The sequence below is a fragment of the Bombina bombina genome, chromosome 5 (assembly GCF_027579735.1).
Source record: "Bombina bombina isolate aBomBom1 chromosome 5, aBomBom1.pri, whole genome shotgun sequence".
In the NCBI taxonomy this organism is placed as follows: Eukaryota; Metazoa; Chordata; class Amphibia; order Anura; family Bombinatoridae; genus Bombina; species Bombina bombina.
This window is the reverse complement of record NC_069503.1, coordinates 516,970,553-516,984,275: the sequence shown is the minus strand read 5'-3', so window position 1 is coordinate 516,984,275 and position 13,723 is coordinate 516,970,553.

The window sequence follows — 13,723 nt, the reverse complement described above, 5'->3', positions numbered from 1 at the left end:
GCCCCTTAATCATGTGATAACAACCTATACAGGTACACCTGTTTAAATAGCTTACCTGGGATTAACCCTTACAATCTTTCTAACAATACAATAATAGAGGGACAGCGCCATCTAGCGGCCCCCAAGGTGTATAATTACCTAGTGTTAAAATAAAACCAAAGACAAAAAACAGCTATGAAGCCCTAATTACAGATTCAAACTATGTCAAAAAGCTTTATTATTATTTATTTAAATAGTTTTTAACCCATCAAATTTAAATCACTATGTAACTATAGAAAATGGCAGAATAAATTTATCATTATATATGAACATAATAGAGAGATAGATCAGTAAAAAACTGACCAATCTATCTCTCTATTAAGCCCCCTTGGTTCCAAGGTGTCAAGGTGAAAAATCCAAAAGGATTCTCTTTGCTTAAGCAAAACTTCCCTATTTCCACCCCTTCTAGGGGCTTTCACCTGTTCAATCACCTGAAACCTAAGTTGGCTTATCTGATGGCCTGCTGCCAAAAAATGATAGGCCACTGGGGCTGACACTTTACCACATCTGATGTTGCTCTTGTGCTCAGTTATTCTGTCCCGGACCCTCCTAGTGGACTCACCAACATAGGCCTTCCCACATGGACACTTGATCATGTATATGACATAACTACTGTTGCAAGTGAAAAAATCCCTATAATTAAATCTATGCCCACTATGTGGATGTAAAAAATAGGGACTTTTCACTATGCAACTGCAGTTGCTACAACCAAGACAAGGGAAACAACCAAGATTCTTTTTAGTGATAAACCTTTGGGATGTAGATTTGACAGAACCCATGTCAGCTCGTATCAATGAATCCCTAAGGCTTTTACTACGCTTGTAGGCTGGCATGGGAAACTTGTCAAACTCCTCAACATCCACATTACATCTTCTCAAGATGCCCCAATGTCTCTGTATGATTTTCAACACCTGATCACTCTGTCTAGAAAACTCAGATACAAATACCATCCTTTTTTGATTTTTATCAGAGAGTTTTCTAGCTTTTAGAAGGGCATCATGATCCAACTGGGACACCATATCAATGGTGTCCGAAATCAGATCCTGTGGATAGCCACGTTCCAAAAACTTGTCACCCATCTCTGCCAATCTCATTGGAACCTTGGATGTTTCTGTGACAATCCTTTTAACCCTAAGTAATTGACTTTTGGGTAGTGACCTGATCAAGGAGGGATGATGAGCACTGTCATACATCAATAAATTATTCCTGTCAGTTTCTTTTCTGAAAATATCAGTTTTAAAACTGAAACCATCCTTGATCACGGTCACATCCAAAAAATCAATAGAACTCTCACTGAAAGTCAGTGTAAATTTGATATTGTTAGTTGAATGGTTTAATTCAGATACAAAAAGCTTGAGGGCCCCAACGTCGCCCAGCCAAACCCCAAAAATATCATCAATGTAGCGCCACCAGGTGGCGCCACATTGTCGAAATAGGGCATTTTCAAAAACAAACTTCTCTTCAAAGAGATTCATAAAAATATTGGCATAATTAGGGGCGACGTTGGAGCCCATAGCCGTACCTTGCAACTGTAAATAATATAAGTCCTCAAAGAGAAAATAATTATTGTAAAGAATTAATTCTAACAGTTGCAAGATAAATTCGACCTGAGTTTCTGAATGTGACCCAGCAGTGAGCAAAGCATGTTGCACAGCTCCTAGGCCACTCTCATGAGTGATAGATGTGTATAAACTGGAAACATCCAAACTGAAAAGAATAAACTTGTCAGTCTGGAGTTGCAAGTTGCTCAGCTTAATCAAAAAATCATTAGTGTCTTTAATGAAGGTACTTGACTGCTTCACCAGTGGTCTCAATACTCTATCCAAAAAATGGAAATATTTGAAAAGACGGAATTGGTACCCGCTACAATAGGACGCCCTGGTGGAGCAGTCAAGGACTTGTGAATCTTAGGCAGCACATATAGCACAGGTGTGATTGGGTCAGTCACAATTAAAAATTTAGCTGTTTTAGCATCAATTAAAGCATTATTCAATGCAAATTTGACAGTGGATTGAATCTCTCTAGAAATATTATTAATTGGATTACCTGCAATTACCTTATATACCTCCTTAGTGCCAAGTTGACGATAAACCTCTGTTCTATAGTCGGTCTTATTTAAAACAACTGTCGCTCCGCCCTTATCAGCCTGCTTCAATATCACTTTATTGTTAGATTTCAATGATTTCAAGGCTAAATGATCAGCAGATGTGAAGTTAAACAACCTAGGTTTACCTTTAAATTTACATAACTTAGTTTTAGCCTGCAAATCATTCAAATCAGACAGAACTAACTTTTCAAAGGTCTCAATACTGTGGTCAGTGGTAGAGGGAAAAAAAAGAGCTTTTGTTAAATAACCCTAGATGTTTAATGCTCAAGTTATTAACTTTATTATCCCCAATGATGTTACACCCAACAGACCCACTGCAATTCAACCTTGTACCAATTTGAGAAACATTACTTGTCTTGTTATTATGCCAAAATTTTAACCTTATATTGCGGAAAAATTTGTGAATGTCTCTATTCAAATTGAAGAAATCACAGTCCTTAAATGGACAAAAAGACAGTCCCTTCTGGAGAACAGATGCTTCTCTCTCAGCAAGTGGACAGTCCGAGATATTAAAGACTATATTTTGTTGCGGGCCCGCGTCACCCTCTGTGAGGATGCCTTGCCCGATTTGGCTGTTACCTTTGGTTTCACTTTTGCTCCCTTTTGGGCCCGGCGGTGTCTGTGGCCGCTTCTCCTGGGCTGTCATTGCCCTCTCCCTGGGAAAAATCCGTGGATGAATCGGAGCTGCTGCCTGACACTGCATGACGAGATTGCTGCCTTCTCCGTGAACCGGAAGTGACGCGGCGCTCCTTCCCCATTGGATCGTAGACCCACCTGTAGACTCTATTGGAGGAGTAGTCGTCAGAGTCTCTCTGAAATTTTAACCGTTTCCTCTCCTCAATGGTCGACCGCATCTCTGCCAATAACTCCTTACTAGCCGTAAGCAACTTGTCAGAATCAGCAGATGACATCGTTTGCCGGATCTCCTCCTCTAAAGCAGCAATTTCTGCTTTTAGTTTATCCAAATCGATCTGAAGATATTCCACAGTCAGAACGATTAGGTCAAAGGAACACTTATTGAGAATCTGCTCAAACTTACGGCAATATTCAGGATTGTTCTTCAGCAAGGTGGGTCTAATATTCATTCGTAATCCTCTGGGGATTCTTTTCATCCGATGATATTCAGCCAGGGTGGTGGCGTGCAGGTCATAGGCCAGTTGTTTTTTAGTAGACTTCTCATACTGATTACTTGCAACTTGTCTGGGGGCTGTATGTAAAAAATTGCGTGAGCCCTTAACCAGAGTTGTAATTCTAGAGGCTTCAAACTCTGTATAGGTGAAGGTTTGAGACCCTGCAAGATCCTCTTCACTTGTCATTTTCTTTATAATGGCTTGGCAGTGCACGGATATGGTAGTCAAACAATAGATAGAAAAGTCAGTGTTATCCAGCAATCACGCCAATGGTGTAAGCTTCAGGGAGTAACTACCAACCTCCCATGTATCAATGAAAGAAATAAAGAATTGAAGCTCACCAATATGCCAAAAAGTAATTCACTTTATTGTAGAGACAGGCAGGGTCCAAATACCACGACGTTTCGGGTCAGTATGCCCCTTAATCATGTGATAACAACCTATACAGGTACACCTGTTTAAATAGCTTACCTGGGATTAACCCTTACAATCTTTCTAACAATACAATAATAGAGGGACAGCGCCATCTAGCGGCCCCCAAGATGTATAATTACCTAGTGTTAAAATAAAACCAAAGACAAAAAACAGCTATGAAGCCCTAATTACAGATTCAAACTGTCAAAAAGCTTTATTATTATTTATTTAAATAGTTTTTAACCCATCAAATTTAAATCACTATGTAACTATAGAAAATGGCAGAATAAATCTATCATTATATATGAACATAATAGAGAGATAGATCAGTAAAAAACTGACCAATCTATCTCTCTATTAAGCCCCCTTGGTTCCAAGGTGTCAAGGTGAAAAATCCAAAAGGATTCTCTTTGCTTAAGCAAAACTTCCCTATTTCCACCCCTTCTAGGGGCTTTCACCTGTTCAATCACCTGAAACCTAAGTTGGCTTATCTGATGGCCTGCTGCCAAAAAATGATAGAGTTCTATTGATTTTTTTGGATGTGACCGTGATCAAGGATGGTTTCAGTTTTAAAACTGATATTTTCAGAAAAGAAACTGACAGGAATAATTTATTGATGTATGACAGTGCTCATCATCCCTCCTTGATCAGGTCACTACCCAAAAGTCAATTACTTAGGGTTAAAAGGATTGTCACAGAAACATCCAAGGTTCCAATGAGATTGGCAGAGATGGGTGACAAGTTTTTGGAACGTGGCTATCCACAGGATCTGATTTCGGACACCATTGATATGGTGTCCCAGCTGGATCGTGATGCCCTTCTAAAAGCTAGAAAACTCTCTGATAAAAATCAAAAAAGGATGGTATTTGTATCTGAGTTTTCTAGACAGAGTGATCAGGTGTTGAAAATCATACAGAGACATTGGGGCATCTTGAGAAGATGTAATGTGGATGTTGAGGAGTTTGACAAGTTTCCCATGCCAGCCTACAAGCGTAGTAAAAGCCTTAGGGATTCATTGATACGAGCTGACATGGGTTCTGTCAAATCTACATCCCAAAGGTTTATCACTAAAAAGAATCTTGGTTGTTTCCCTTGTCTTGGTTGTAGCAACTGCAGTTGCATAGTGAAAAGTCCCTATTTTTTACATCCACATAGTGGGCATAGATTTAATTATAGGGATTTTTTCACTTGCAACAGTAGTTATGTCATATACATGATCAAGTGTCCATGTGGGAAGGCCTATGTTGGTGAGTCCACTAGGAGGGTCCGGGACAGAATAACTGAGCACAAGAGCAACATCAGATGTGGTAAAGTGTCAGCCCCAGTGGCCTATCATTTTTTGGCAGCAGGCCATCAGATAAGCCAACTTAGGTTTCAGGTGATTGAACAGGTGAAAGCCCCTAGAAGGGGTGGAAATAGGGAAGTTTTGCTTAAGCAAAGAGAATCCTTTTGGATTTTTCACCTTGACACCTTGGAACCAAGGGGGCTTAATAGAGAGATAGATTGGTCAGTTTTTTACTGATCTATCTCTCTATTATGTTCATATATAATGATAAATTTATTCTGCAATTTTTTTTTAGTTACTTAGGCCTAGATTTAGAGTTCGGCGGTAAAAGGGCTGTTAACGCTCCGCGGGTTTTTTTCTGGCCGCACCATAAATTTAACTCTGGTATCGAGAGTTCAAACAAATGCTGCGTTAGGCTCCAAAAAAGGAGCGTAGAGCATTTTTACCGCAAATGCAACTCTCGATACCAGAGTTGCTTACGGACGCGGCCGGCATCAAAAACGTGCTCGTGCACGATTCTCCCATAGGAAACAATGGGGCTGTTTGAGCTGAAAAAAAACCTAACAGCTGCAAAAAAGCAGCGTTCAGCTCCTAACGCAGCCCCATTGTTTCCTATGGGGAAACACCTCCTAAGTCTGCACCTAACACCCTAACATGTACCCCGAGTCTAAACACCCCTAACCTTACACTTATTAACCCCTAATCTGCCGCCCCCGCTATCGCTGACCCCTGCATTACACTTTTAACCCCTAATCTGCCGCTCCGTAAACCGCCGCCACCTACGTTATCCCTATGTACCCCTAATCTGCTGCCCTAACATCGCCGACCCCTATGTTATATTTATTAACCCCTAATCTGCCCCCCACAACGTCGCCGACACCTACCTACACTTATTAACCCCTAATCTGCCGAGCGGACCTGAGCGCTACTATAATAAAGTTATTAACCCCTAATCCGCCTCACTAACCCTATCATAAATAGTATTAACCCCTAATCTGCCCTCCCTAACATCGCCGACACCTACCTTCAATTATTAACCCCTAATCTGCCGACCGGAGCTCACCGCTATTCTAATAAATGTATTAACCCCTAAAGCTAAGTCTAACCCTAACACTAACACCCCCCTAAGTTAAATATAATTTTTATCTAACGAAATTAATTAACTCTTATTAAATAAATAATTCCTATTTAAAGCTAAATACTTACCTGTAAAATAAATCCTAATATAGCTACAATATAAATTATAATTATATTATACCTATTTTAGGATTAATATTTATTTTACAGGCAACTTTGTAATTATTTTAACCAGGTACAATAGCTATTAAATAGTTAAGAACTATTTAATAGTTACCTAGTTAAAATAATTACAAATTTACCTGTAAAATAAATCCTAACCTAAGATATAATTAAACCTAACACTACCCTATCAATAAAATAATTAAATAAACTACCTACAATTACCTACAATTAACCTAACACTACACTATCAATAAATTAATTAAACACAATTGCTACAAATAAATAACATTAAATAAACTATCTAAAGTACAAAAAATAAAAAAGAACTAAGTTACAGAAAATAATAAAATATTTACAAACATAAGAAAAATATTACAACAATTTTAAACTAATTACACCTACTCTAAGCCCCCTAATAAAATAACAAAGCCCCCCAAAATAAAAATTCCCTACCCTATTCTAAAATACAAATATTACAAGCTCTTTTACCTTACCAGCCCTGAACAGGGCCCTTTGCGGGGCATGCCCCAAGAATTTCAGCTCTTTTGCCTGTAAAAAAAAACATACAATACCCCCCCCCAACATTACAACCCACCACCCACATACCCCTAATCTAACCCAAACCCCCCTTAAATAAACCTAACACTACCCCCCTGATGATCTTCCTACCTTGTCTTCACCATGCCAGGTTCACCGATCCGTCCTGGCTCCAAGATCTTCATCCAACCCAAGCGGGGCTAGACATCCACTGAAGAAGTCCAGAAGAGGGTCCAAAGTCTTCCTCCTATCCGGCAAGAAGAGGACATCCGGACCGGCAAACATCTTCTCCAAGCGGCATCTTCTATCTTCTTCCATCCGATGACGACCGGCTCCATCTTGAAGACCTCCAGCGCGGATCCATCCTCTTCTTCCGACGACTAGACGACGAATGACGGTTCCTTTAAGGGACGTCATCCAAGATGGCGTCCCTCGAATTCCGATTGGCTGATAGGATTCTATCAGCCAATCGGAATTAAGGTAGGAATTTTCTGATTGGCTGATGGAATCAGCCAATCAGAATATAGTTCAATCCGATTGGCTGATCCAATCAGCCAATCAGATTGAGCTCGCATTCTATTGGCTGTTCCGATCAGCCAATAGAATGCGAGCTCAATCTGATTGGCTGATTGGATCAGCCAATCGGATTGAACTATATTCTGATTGGCTGATTCCATCAGCCAATCAGAAAATTCCTACCTTAATTCCGATTGGCTGATAGAATCCTATCAGCCAATCGGAATTCGAGGGACGCCATCTTGGATGACGTCCCTTAAAGGAACCGTCATTCGTCGTCTAGTCGTCGGAAGAAGAGGATGGATCCGCGCTGGAGGTCTTCAAGATGGAGCCGGTCGTCATCGGATGGAAGAAGATAGAAGATGCCGCTTGGAGAAGATGTTTGCCGGTCCGGATGTCCTCTTCTTGCCGGATAGGAGGAAGACTTTGGACCCTCTTCTGGACTTCTTCAGTGGATGTCTAGCCCCGCTTGGGTTGGATGAAGATCTTGGAGCCAGGACGGATCGGTGAACCTGGCATGGTGAAGACAAGGTAGGAAGATCATCAGGGGGGTAGTGTTAGGTTTATTTAAGGGGGGTTTGGGTTAGATTAGGGGTATGTGGGTGGTGGGTTGTAATGTTGGGGGGGGGTATTGTATGTTTTTTTTTACAGGCAAAAGAGCTGAAATTCTTGGGGCATGCCCCGCAAAGGGCCCTGTTCAGGGCTGGTAAGGTAAAAGAGCTTGTAATATTTGTATTTTAGAATAGGGTAGGGAATTTTTTATTTTGGGGGGCTTTGTTATTTTATTAGGGGGCTTAGAGTAGGTGTAATTAGTTTAAAATTGTTGTAATATTTTTCTTATGTTTGTAAATATTTTATTATTTTCTGTAACTTAGTTCTTTTTTATTTTTTGTACTTTAGATAGTTTATTTAATGTTATTTATTTGTAGCAATTGTGTTTAATTAATTTATTGATAGTGTAGTGTTAGGTTAATTGTAGGTAATTGTAGGTAGTTTATTTAATTATTTTATTGATAGGGTAGTGTTAGGTTTAATTATATCTTAGGTTAGGATTTATTTTACAGGTAAATTTGTAATTATTTTAACTAGGTAACTATTAAATAGTTCTTAACTATTTAATAGCTATTGTACCTGGTTAAAATAATTACAAAGTTGCCTGTAAAATAAATATTAATCCTAAAATAGGTATAATATAATTATAATTTATATTGTAGCTATATTAGGATTTATTTTACAGGTAAGTATTTAGCTTTAAATAGGAATTATTTATTTAATAAGAGTTAATTAATTTCGTTAGATAAAAATTATATTTAACTTAGGGGGGTGTTAGTGTTAGGGTTAGACTTAGCTTTAGGGGTTAATACATTTATTAGAATAGCGGTGAGCTCCGGTCGGCAGATTAGGGGTTAATAATTGAAGGTAGGTGTCGGCGATGTTAGGGAGGGCAGATTAGGGGTTAATACTATTTATGATAGGGTTAGTGAGGCGGATTAGGGGTTAATAACTTTATTATAGTAGCGCTCAGGTCCGCTCGGCAGATTAGGGGTTAATAAGTGTAGGTAGGTGTCGGCGACGTTGTGGGGGGCAGATTAGGGGTTAATAAATATAACATAGGGGTCGGCGATGTTAGGGGTAGCAGATTAGGGGTACATAGGGATAACGTAGGTGGCGGCGATTTGCGGTCGGAAGATTAGGGGTTAATTATTTTAAGTAGCTTGCGGCGACGTTGTGGGGGGCAAGTTAGGGGTTAATAGATATAATACAGGGGTCGGCGGTGTTAGGGGCAGCAGATTAGGGGTACATAAGTATAACGTAGGTGGCGGTCGGCAGATTAGGGGTTAAAAATTTTAATCGAGTGGCGGCGATGTGGGGGGACCTCGGTTTAGGGGTACATAGGTAGTTTATGGGTGTTAGTGTACTTTAGGGTACAGTAGTTAAGAGCTTTATAAACCGGCGTTAGCCAGAAAGCTCTTAACTCCTGCTATTTTCAGGCGGCTGGAATCTTGTCGTTAGAGCTCTAACGCTCACTGCAGAAACGACTCTAAATACCAGCGTTAGAAAGATCCCATTGAAAAGATAGGATACGCAAATGGCGTAGGGGGATCTGCGGTATGGAAAAGTCGCGGCTGAAAAGTGAGCGTTAGACCCTTTAATCACTGACTCCAAATACCAGCGGGCGCCCAAAAACAGCGTTAGGAGCCTCTAACGCTGGTTTTGACGGCTACCGCCGAACTCTAAATCTAGGCCATAGTGATTTAAATTTGATGGGTTAAAAACTATTTAAATAAATAATAATAAAGCTTTTTGACATAGTTTGAATCTGTAATTAGGGCTTCATAGCTGTTTTTTGTCTTTGGTTTTATTTTAACACTAGGTAATTATACACCTTGGGGGCCGCTAGATGGCGCTGTCCCTCTATTATTGTATTGTTAGAAAGATTGTAGGGGTTAATCCCAGGTAAGCTATTTAAACAGGTGTACCTGTATAGGTTGTTATCACATGATTAAGGGGCATACTGCCCCGAAACGTCGTGGTATTTGGACCCTGCCTGTCTCTACAATAAAGTGAATTACTTTTTGGCATATTGGTGAGCTTCAATTCTTTATTTCTTTCATTGATACATGGGAGGTTGGTAGTTACTCCCTGAAGCTTAGACCATTGGCGTGATAGCTGGATAACACTGACTTTTCTACACAAGGCTTGGTTAGCCGAGACCATTGTATCAGATTTGCAAATAATTTGTGTTTCTGCAGTACTTCCAGACCACACAGTATATATTCCTGTCTTTAATTAATTATATCTCAAAGGCATACTATGTACTAACAGGAATATTATTAACAGATCTTTGGTTGTTTTTATAGTGTTCTATATTGGGTCCCTTTTTAATTGGTTTCTATTAAAAGTTATATTTTATTGATTCATATTTTGTTCTCTCCACACTACAGTCAAGGCATAAAGTGCTAGTTAGTGCATCCTTGTTGTGGGGTCTTTCCCTCATTAGTTTGCTATTTACACATATAAACACATATGTACACATAAATAGACTATGTGACCTCTTTATTTGGAACAGCTACCTAGTAGCATGTTGAGCCTCCTTTACCCTTCAAAACCGCCTGAATTCTTCTAGGCATGAATTCAACAAGATGGTGAAAACGTTTTGGAGGTGTTGTATACTATTCAGACATGAGTGTGTCATGCAACTCCTGGAGATTTGACAGAGGTGTAGGCCTGCAGTGTTTAGCCCTTTCCAGCTCATCCCAAAGATGTTCAATAGGATTGAGATCCAGGGACTTAGCGGGCCACTGCAGCAAAGAAAAGTAATTGTCATCTTCCAGGTACCATCCCATAGTGATGCGGGTTTTGTGCACTGGTGCATTATCCTGCTGGAAGTAACCATCTGCCTGAGGATAAACTATCAACATGAACATATGCACTTGGTCAGCAACAATGTTTACGTACGGTGTGGCATTCAGAATTTAGGGGTATCAATGGACCCAACATGTGCCATGAAAACATTCCCCACACCATAACACCTCCCCCACCACCTTGCACAGTTTTCATCAGAGATGAGGGGGTCTATGGATTTATGTTTTTTCGCCCAATTCGGAACCTGCCATCAACATCATGCACTAGGAACTACTTGTCGTGCCCACAGAAGATGTGCTTTCTTGTTCTTTTCTGATAGCGCTGCGGAATCTGTTGGCGCTCTACAAATAACCGATAATAATAATAACAAGGGCACCCGACATGGCTGCCGGCTGTTGTAGCCCATACACGACAAGGTGCACCTAGTGGTGCATTGCGATATGTTTTTCTCTGCACCAAGCTTGAATTCTGATGTGACTTGTGAAATTGTGGCCTATCTGTTTGCTTGCCCAAGTCTAGCCATCCTGACCTCTCTCATCAACAAGCGTTTTTCTTCCACAGGACTGCCGCTGACTGGATGTTTTTTGTTCATTGCATCATTCTCAATACACCCTTGAAACTATGGTATATGAAAAGTTCAGGAGTACTGCCGTTTCAGGTATGCTTCGTCCATCACGTCTTGCAACTATTACCATGCCAGGTTTAAAGTCCATTAGATCACTGCTCTTCCCCAAACTCACTGTGGTTTGTACTCCTAACTGATAGTAGGAGGTTGTTCTGCTATATTTATACCAAAACTGTGGCAATGTGACCTGCAACATAGTGTAACAAACCATTTGTGTGAACAATAAGTGGCAAATATGTGTACATAGAAGTGCATTGGAGCACTTTGCTGTCAAGTAGATGAAAACCTGTAAAAGCAGATTTATGCAGTATTCATATTTAATAAAGGTTTTAACTATGTATTTACTGTAAATATTTCACATGCCAATGTTCTACACATAGCAGAATATGTTCTATGTATTTATAAATAGATATTTATATATATATATATATATATATTTGTATCTTTATATATCTATACCTATATATAATCATATAGATATATATGTATAGATATATATTTTACCAAAATACCACCAGATATATGTAGAAATATTTATTTAAGACTAAATAGAACATATTATTCTATGTGAAGAACATTGGAATGTGAAATATTCATATTTTGTTTGTCGGGTTAACACATGAGAGTATGTGTTCGGGATAGCACACGAGTGGGGTGTTTTTTTTTTCACTTTTTTTGCTCTATTGACTTCTAAGGGGGAATAGGTTACTGCTTGCACGATATTCTAACTTCAGCTTTTTTGTGTGCATTGGGTTAGCGTGGGAGCGATACCTTTTTACTTTCAACTTGTAATACGAGCGCAAACCAAGGCACTCAAAAGTTTACTTCTAGCGCAGTTATTGCACAAGCGAAAGCACTACATAGCACTCCACTTATAATCTGGCCCTTAATGAGAGGCCTATTGAAAGGTCTATCTAACTCACATGTGGGAAATTGGAAATGTTTGGGGATACGTAGGATTCAAAATCTTTACAGGCAAAATAGATGGTTATCTCCAGTTAAATTGATAAAGAAATATCCCATGAACCTCCTTGGCTACACATTGCATGTAATTAATTGTTTGGTCTCTTGTCAGCCTGAGGGTTTGATAAAACATACTTGAGGTAGTGTACTAATTAAGAGGAGGGCTGCAGTGCAGACAGTAGACTGATCAAGCCCCTAACCATCTATTATGGAGTTCTAATGAAAGAAAAATGTAATGTCAGACCCTGGCAACTTGTGGAATGTGAGAGAGATTTGGAGATTGATCTTACTGATAACTTGCAAAGGCTTTAACACTCACCAAAAAATATCTACGTTGTGCAAATGTACTGGAATTATATTTAAGATACTATTGAGGTGGCACTTAAAATGTTTCCCACACAGAGCATGTCCGGCAGTTGCCATGATCGGCAGCAATATTGAAAACTGTGAAGGGTTGCTACTAATTTTGCTGATTATCAACTACATCAAGGAGATTTGCATAGTGTTATCACTCTGGGCAAAACAACCAGTTTCTTGTGAACAAGTATTAGGAACTATTTTTTCTGAACCATCTCAGCTAACCCAGTCTGGACCATTGCGACCTACAGCAGTGCATCAGTGTATAGGCAGCAACACCCCACCTCCCAGTACATGGGGTAAACAACACAGCATAGTTCTGTGCCATTACTGGACTATAAAGTATTCTTTAAGCTTTTGAAAGTATGGATTCCGGTGAAATGAGGCTGCTTGAGGATGTTGAACTCCTATTAAATGAACATTTGATGTGATTCATAAAAAGTCAGGATGAAACCTGTGAAACCATATGTACACCCATGCAACATGGAGATCACATGCTTATTTCTGTACCAGTTCAAGACCTAGAGCAAGTGGGGGCTATAAAAGGAGATGACCGGCCCTGTGGAGAGAAGCAAAGTGTATCGACTAAAATAGGAGAGGAACAGCTGAAGGGAGATTGACTTTACTGACTGGGAAGGTTATAGGGGGTTGGGGGCTAGGCGTAGCCCCTTCCTTTGGATAGCACAGCTATAGCAGGACAATAGAAGAAGGGATGGGCAGTGTAGATAAGCTGCAACTAGCTGATCCTAAATAGGCTAACACAGGGATTGGCCAGGAGGGGGAGAGGGGGTATGAACAGGAGTTGAGGAAATTAACTGCCTATAAAGATGATTGCACAATGCTTGGAGCTCACAATAATTATTTTCTTTTTTCAGAGTAGAGCAGTTTTCTTTGTTGCAGAAATGGCTCCAAGGAACAGGATAATTGCTAAGAAATTGGGAAAGAACTTTGTATACTGAAGTCTCATTCATTGTTACATTTCTAGCTGGTAATGTATAAATAGGTTCTACAGCTTAAAGCTGTGATTTAATAGTGTATTTTATATCTATAATTTAATATCAAATAGATCATTGTATCCTATATAATATTCATGCTAGCATTGATTCAATTTACCACTGTAGAAAGGGTTTTTGTTTTTTATA